The sequence below is a fragment of the Lolium rigidum genome, chromosome 2 (genome assembly GCF_022539505.1).
Source record: "Lolium rigidum isolate FL_2022 chromosome 2, APGP_CSIRO_Lrig_0.1, whole genome shotgun sequence".
Taxonomy (NCBI): domain Eukaryota; kingdom Viridiplantae; phylum Streptophyta; class Magnoliopsida; order Poales; family Poaceae; genus Lolium; species Lolium rigidum.
Genome location: NC_061509.1, coordinates 177,540,718 through 177,549,170, shown reverse-complemented (window position 1 = coordinate 177,549,170; position 8,453 = coordinate 177,540,718). Strand labels below are relative to the sequence as shown.

Here is an 8,453-nt window from a genome sequence, read left to right as displayed (position 1 = left end):
TGGACAATTCTTTGGTTTTACATTTTCTGTTCTAACATAAAGAAATGACACGCAGAAGCAATCTTTTAATCAAGAACGGCTTCCGCATATACTACCAAATGACCTTGTCAGTCAGCAAGCATCATTTTTTCATTTCTGAGTGTGAAGCTAAAAATAATTATTTTAGTCAATAGCATGTGAAGATACGCTATTAAAGAATCAGATACTACGTTGCTTATTACGTTTTTGAGGAGGCTACAAAGATGCCTTATGGACATCATATATTGACTTGGACAAAAATACAAACACTTGGTGTGCAACTATAAAATTGCACTACCACAAAGAACGACCAATGCAATTTTACTTGAGTCAATTTACCATGGAACAAAACTAAATCGGCAATCATCAAAAGCCAAAGAGACTCAGTGGCTGTAGGTTGTAGCAGTTCTGATTAGTAAAGTCGTGCAAAGAAAGCCCAGCCCCAAGGTCGCCTAGCTCCATCAGGGAGGGGGCGGTAAACTCGCATCAGATCGACCCCTCAGGCCTTGTTTGGTAGTGGAGTATTTGTGGGGATTAGTGGGGATGATACTCTAGGGGATTGGGTGAAACCCCTACCTTCACCCAATCCCCACAAAACCCCATTCCATGCAATCCCTAATCCCCACTCCTAAAAACTGTCATTTGGTTGGTAGGGATTGATGCACAATGGAAATTGAAATCAACGAGGCAAATGAACATGCAGCAGCAAAGATATAATTTTTATATCATTGGCCACACGGCAGTGACATTGTAATATGTAAAGCTTATTTGAGTTTTGACGGTCCCTTCGCCACAGGTCCAATACAGCAGTGACATTGGTAGTCCAAAATCTAGGATACAGATGTTTGTGCTAAGGCTAAATAAAGTAAGACTCCTGCAAAAGGAACCCATGCTGTTACAATTCCCATCGCCAATAATAGAACATGGCAACGTTGCAAATTTTGATCAACCATGACGCTACAAAATGTTACAACAGGTTGCACCAATCAACAACAAACAGTCTTTAGACCACCATCCGAAGGGAGCAAACATCTCAGGTGCCATCAGTGATAGAAACTGCAGCGCTAGGTGCCACACTAGACGGTAGCGGTGGCCGCGGAGGCTTTTGAAAAATGAAACCTGAACAAAACATGACATTGGAATAAGTTTGGTTCCAACATTCAAAATGCTCAAGATGCCTAAATATGCCCTTTACATTTCAGATAATAATATTTGGATATCAGGGAGTAATTAAAAAGAATGACCAAAAGCATCTACTTTGAACATACATTCAAAACAGGGGCCGGAGTTCAAAGAACAAGCAGAGAGCCTGCATGTGATCTTCCAGAAACACAAGTCAGGCCTTACGGTTGCCTGAAATCACATGCGAAGATGTTAAAGGTTGGTGCACAATCATGTTCAGGTGATGGATAACTGAAAACATATAGATGTACAAAATTAAAACCAATTCAGTTTCTAGCCGAACTGCTGTGATTCGAACTCAAGTTCAAAATAATAGCTGAAGGAACTAATCCAAGTGAAGATCAAGTGATACTGAACCAGCATGGAGTAGCACGAGAGATGCAGAGTAACTAAACCTGGGGAATACATATACAGTTTAAGTCCAAGCCGAGGAACAGGGCCGGCCGGTGTGCATGCATCTACAGAATCTTTGTGCAACCTTGATATAAACTACTGGGAGTGTGATCCTGTTTTGATACTGGTCAGGTTGTGATTTGGGATTTCAAAGCGAATATGGCAACCTACTAATGTCATCAGACCACCATAGGACCACTACACAGATCAATCATCGTCGGAATTCCTATACAAACAAGTGAAACCAAGCGCCTATCCTTAAACCACAGCAGAACCGCAATTTCTGTTCACCCAAACCCACAACCGGTAGCCTCCTCGAGGAAAGTTCAGATCGGGCGACATATGGCTAGCAATGAAATAGAGAGGGAGAGAGAGAAGCGGGGTTACAGGAGGATGTAAACTGGAGTACCAAAACGGCAGGAGGCGGCGGCGCTGGTCAGACTGCAAGAACGGCATCGATCTAGCGTGGAGCGGCTAGGTGAGATCCATCGCCTCCGACAGCTCTCGCCGCCTCTCCCGCCCCTCCCGCAGCTCTCGCCGCCTCTCCCGCAGTTCTCGCTGCAGCTCCGCTCGCCGCCATCAGATTGTCGGCAGTCGCTGCAGCTAGGTAAGGTTTGGACGGGGACGGAGACGGAGACGGAGACGGAGACGGAGACGAGACGAGACGGGCCGGGGACGGGGATAATACGCGAGGGGTATAGGTCGTGGATTTAGTCCACGGCAAAAAATGGATCGGAGTCGGGGATGGCCGGGGATGAGCGGGGATTTATTGGGCCGAAACTCTTCTACCAAATGGGCTACTGGGGATGAGCGGGGATTTGGAGATGGGCCGGGATAATACTCGCCTATCCCTGAAAATACTCTGGTACCAAACGAGCCCTCAAGCGGGCCTTAAAGACTCAGGGGTAGGGCCAACGGCCAAGCTCCAAGACCGCCTAGCTCCAGCGGGGAAGAGGCGGCAAAGCTTGCACCAGATCAACCCTGCAGGCTGCAGCAGTGGGCGTTAAGGACTTGCAAGTCAGATTGTCGTGGGGTTGCAGAACAGTTTTCGGTCTGCACTTGTGAGAGAAAAAAGAAATTACAGACCCAAGAGGGTGCCACCGCCGGGAATTTCTGACTCCATCCAGAATAATCGCGAAGCGTCCAGGGGACTACAATCTCGTTCGCGCGCACTCAGCGGATGTTGCGCGCGGGAACACTGTACCAGCGAATCCAAGATACTTGGGCCATCAGATAACCCTGATCAACGGCTGAAATAAAGTGATTGGGTCGATTCAAAAGTTCAAAAAGAGATCCATTATATATAGTAGTATAGAATAAGTAGCTTTGGAGAAGTGTCATTCCCAGGAATCCAGGATGCATCGACCATTCTAGCTTCTTCCTCGAGCTGTAGGAGAGGTCGCCTCTAGCATGGAGTTCACCCGTTCACTTCTCGGTTCTCAGTCTGCTCCATAAGGTAGCTAGAGAGGGTTTGTATTATTGTGTGATTCCTTCTGTTCATCGGTGGAGATGGAGTTGCCTGCCTTCATCGTCCCGCAGCTGGATTATGTTGTATCAGGGCAGATGCATATGTATTACTCCCTCCGATTTATATTAATTAACTCAACTTATGTCTAGATATAGATGTATCTAGTCAATAAACACGTCTGTATCTAGAAAAAGTTAAATCAATTAATTTAGATCGAAAAGAGTACTACACGATGCTTTTCTCATTTCGATTTTGGGTATGATCGCTCTCGATGTGTAAGTATGTATTTCACGGCATTAGGCCTCTCGATGCGATACAGAAATTCAAGATGTACTGACTGTTGTACGGGCGAATTCTGAATTCTTGATCCAATAACAGAACCGACATGCTGATTGATCACTGTTTGCAGTTGGCAGCGCTGTTCAATTTTACATGCCGCGCGCTCGGCAGTTTGAGCTCTAGCTACCCAGACCTTTGTTCGTTTCCATATTACCCTATATACCTCGCTCAATCTACCCAGACCTTTGTTCGTTTCCATATTACCCTATATACCTCGCTCAATCTCAACCTTCTGCTGGGAACGTAATGGATCTGGGGCCGAATTGGGGAGTTGCTTTTGGTCGCCGAATTGCTGCGAGATTGGTAATTTTCGCCTAGTGCCGTTCTACTGCAAGGGAGCATCGGCATCAACCGTGTCCAATTCGCGAAACAGAAACGGGGCATTACGCAATAATTAAGCTGGCAGCGATCACACCCACTCCTCTTAGAATATCTCTAGCAGAGCCGAAAAATTCCGGTGGAAATACGGGTTCAGATCGAAACTAGACCAGAACGAAGCCCGGCATGGCCCGTAAAACGAGTTTGGGGGTCCGACAAACTCGGCGGACGCCCGTATTAAAAGGGACTGCAGAGACTCGGTGGTGCATTTTCCATTCTTGCTACTGCATCTGCTTCTTCCTTTTCCTTCGCCTCCCGCTCTCTTCGAGCATCTTCGGTCTCAACTAACGTCATATCCCCCCTAATCCTGTAACAAAGAGCGATACTCATAATTACACCATGCAAATGTTTTCTGAGCTCAACTCATTACCCAGAACTAGTCACACAATGAAATCAAGAAGCAAATCCAAAGCAAACATTTATTATGTATATACACCATATATAACATAACATTACACGCATATATTACATGTGGCGTATATAACCACTTATTTTGGCTCCAAGCCCAAGCCAACAGAAATTTAAAATACATCTTAGTACAATATCATCTATACTACATTATTCCTCTCGCGAGCACTACTGATCCTTGTCATCTTCGTTTGTCTCCGTGTACATGCCTGGAGTCCATCCGGTACAACGATTGGTCTTCCGAACACCATCCGGAACATAAGTCCTTCCAGTTGGAATGTAGTCTGAATCGGACGAAGTGCCGAGACAGAGATCTGTCATGCCGAAATAGCTGGACAGTGACTCGTATGTATCCCAAGCAGGATACACACCTCCCTCATTCGCCATCCATGGAGGGTTTCTATCAACTTGCCCCCTCATCTTCTTCTTTTTCTTCTTCTTCTTCACTCTGGAACTTTCACCTACCTCATATTAAGATGTGTTTGATACCCCCATCTCCAAATCAAGAGAAATGAAGTTGGTATCCTTCTCACTCTGCTCGTAGTGTCGAGTACGATACTGGTTAACCTCACCTCCTTCATCTTCCGTATCACATGGAATAGGTTCTTCTTCATCACCAAAGGGTTTGTGGTGACCCGTCATACCACTGCATGGTTTAGTATGCAAGTCTGATATAACACCAATGAAACACCGTTTCACTAGTACTATATCGCTCAGAGTGGTACAACAGAAACATATGCGGGTCCAAGGCATGTCTATAGAATTACAACACAGACTCTTTACAAAAGATCCACACAGCCTCCTACTTTACAATGAGGTAAAACTGCAATTAAACTCCAGAAGAACGACTCGTGGTCTAATCCTATCACGAACTCTATTTATAGAGTATTTAACTAGCTAGAGAGGCTAAGAGTAAATTCTAGCTAAGTAGGAGCTAGGTTTAGGATGCTAGTTCCCTTCTATGGCTAAACTAGGTTTTCTTCTTGTTGGATGTGGTATCTGACTCCTCTGACAGGGTCATGTTTCTTGAAGTAGTTGTTGACTCCTCGGTCTTCGAGTTGCACTGTAGATCCTACTTCGATGCCTCCATATCTAAGCAGGGGATTTAAGAGTGGGATGAGTACGAGCGTACTCAACAAGTTCATTATAGGAAAGAGGTGTTTAATGCATTAGCTACAGCATTAGACCAGAAAGTCTAATACCAATGCAGGTTTTCATAACCATTTCTTCGAAAGGTTGCTTTTATTCAGAAGAACTATGTCCGACTGACCTTCACCGGTTTACTAGAACTTCATGGAGCTCCTTTCCGGCCGTGTTCGCAGCTCCATATCCCGGAACAGGGGAGTGCCAGGTCACGATTAATTACACTCGCAGAGGTGTGTTGCTTTACCCATAAGAGATCTTAACCTTGGTGCCAACCGAGCCGCGAGCTCGTCCACACTTCCTATGGTGTGAGGCCCGGTATAAGGTCTAGCCAATCATGTTCCTCCGCTACCTCGAACACCCACCCGTTGCTGCAATCTCCAATCCTGGGTCCACGCCGGTCCCATTATTCCCATAAATTTCAGGGTGGACCCCGACCACGACGACAATGCAGGGCTCTACCATACATTCCTACGCCGGCAGTTGCAACCCATCATAGACCTCATTACCGTTGGGACTTCTACGAGTTCCCACCCCTGCATCATGTCTCTCGAGATCATGTGCACCCGGTAATGAGCATCCGTTGATGAACGAGAGGTGGAAACACTTTTGACTACTCCGTCCCACTCCGGATCTTATGGTTAACACGGGTATTACGGCACAAGAATCACTGGACGACATTTGTTGTTTAATCCTAGATGGATATAAACCCTTGCAATGGAACCTCCACCATATCAACACAATCCATGGATCCATTGCCCACCACATAGTCATATTCATAGTTATGCAAATAGTGGTTTTGGTTTTTATGCAATAGTGATAATCATAGTACTTTGCAAGTAATTTGATAAAGATACTCAAATGACATGAGCAAGTGATGAACTTGCCTTTATTGACTGCAAGATTATGTAGTCAACGTCTTCGATACGCAATAAATCCAAATTCTGAAATAGCATCATCGTCCGGTAAGGACGATGTTTAAAAGATTGGCAAGGATGCAATAATGCATAAGTATGAGATGCAGTCGCTCTAAGCGTGACCTAACCCCGATGATTTAGGATTAGTGAGTTGAAATGATTTGTTTAGAGTGTGTTGCACTTTTAGAGTGATTCACAAACAAGGTTCTTATTCAGGTGTGATTACTTGGTATCCTAAACATGTGCTGCAATACATCATAATAATAGCATTAATAGCACACAACAATAACATTTGGTATAATCCTAACATGTAATGAATAGTGGTTGGTTTTAGCATTCTATGGCATGGTTAATGATTAATTATCATATACTTCAAAAGAACAACTTTTGAAGAACATGTTCTTTAATAAAGAACAAGTATGATAATTAGGGTTGTGGGGTTCTATGGTTTACTATGGTTTCCACTGCTTCTGGAGTAAGTAGTAGATGAATCCAAACAAGATTGGATTCATCAACACCTAGGGCTTGTAAGGTTGAGTTAAGCCTAAGCATCTTGATCAATTTATTATAAATAGTTGCTATCAAAGTTGGTTTTCCTTGCTGATGATAGTTGGATATTGGTTATAGGTTCTATTAGGCAGAATTGATGATGATTCTTTATTTACTTCAAAAGAATAACTTTTGAAGAACATACTTCTTAAATAATAAGAAATATATTAATTAGGGTTGAGGTGGTCTAGGTTTGCTACTTAATTCCCTAAGTAAAGAATGATTGGTTCCTAAATAGGATGGTTCATAAGTATCCAACACTAGTAGGGTTTAGTGGAATATGGTTAGGTAATGCTCAAGATTTGGCATAGTTGCCCCTAAGGTTCATCACATTGGGGTGATGCTAATTAAGGATGAGTAAGGATAAGATTCTTGGTACTAAGGACTAGGGTTGATCCTATTTGATCATCTAGGTGGGGTAGGTATGCATACATGGAATATTAAATTATAGATAATAGGGCTCCTACATTTTATGTGATCATGGCAATTATTTAGTTGCTATTATAGTTCTATGTTTGAAAGGAAAGTATCATGATCACATGTTCTAACTTAGGGTTTAGGTTAGAGGCAGGTTAAGGTTCTCATGTAATAATAGAGCTAGGTTTCTAAATGAATTTAGGATTTTAGGATTACACATGAAATGATGAGTTGTAATATCATTTACTATGGAATTAGGGTTTTTTATTTACCATATAGTCCTATGATTAATGGCTTCAAATTAAAGTTGAAGTTATTAGTAACTTGTAGAAATAATATTGAATTTGGCATTTTATTCTTTTTAAACAATTAATAATTAAGGTAATTATTATTTAGGATTTTAAACCCTCCTAATAAGGATTTAATAAGTTAATAGTAAAGGAAAATTAATTTTAATGTTTTCCTTATTTACTTACTGGTTTTTATTTATTTTATGAAGTTTTCTAAGTATTGAATTTTTATTGAATTTAGGATTTAAAAGAAAAGGCTTAATTAACAAGTATTAAATAATTAAATTTTTACTAAAAATAAAAATTTCATATTATATTTTTATTGGATATAATTTCCTTTTTAAAGAATTTTGATATCTTATAATTATTTTTCTGAGCTTTTATGAATTTTCTAGAATTCTTTGAAGTTGCAGAGATTATTGGATTTGAATTAAAACGAAATGAACTGATGAATGTACCCGGCCCTATCTACACACGATCACCGATCGGTGGGTCCCGGGCCACGTCGGCTGCCACACGGCATTGACCGGGTCAAAATAAGGGACGTGGCGACGGGAGCTACTGCCGGCGGGGAATTGGCGACGGCGCGGTCGATTCCGGCCGCGCGAGATCGATTGAGTGGGCTCAATAGCCGCGGCTCGGTGTGCTCGAGTAGAATGGTGTTGGCGCCCCCAGCAAATGGTCGTCGGAGCGAACTCCGGCGAGCTCAAACATGGCGGCGCACGGCGGACTACGGTGATGGTAGGCTACGATGCATTATGGGGCCAAATAAAGGGCTCGGGAGAAGCGCAAGCTCACAGTGATGCTTAGGGAAGGCTCGACGGCAGCGATTGTCGACGGTGGCGACACCATTGTCCGATTTTCTGTGAGTTACCGGCGGAAGGGAATGATGGTTCAACGGCGACTAAGAGCTTCCGGACTCGATTCCTCGCGCAGGTTGAGCATGTCGAG

General features: G+C 43.1%; 1 long non-coding RNA gene across 1 annotated transcript; it reads right to left on the bottom strand.

Moving 5' to 3' along the window:
- Positions 1-710: 710 nt before the first annotated feature.
- Positions 711-2,254, bottom strand: LOC124687750. The gene is made up of 3 exons (XR_006998297.1): positions 1,981-2,254; positions 1,287-1,371; positions 711-1,137 (listed from the first exon to the last, which is right to left on the bottom strand). It is a non-coding gene; the product is annotated as an uncharacterized LOC124687750 (long non-coding RNA).
- Positions 2,255-8,453: the final 6,199 nt, after the last annotated feature.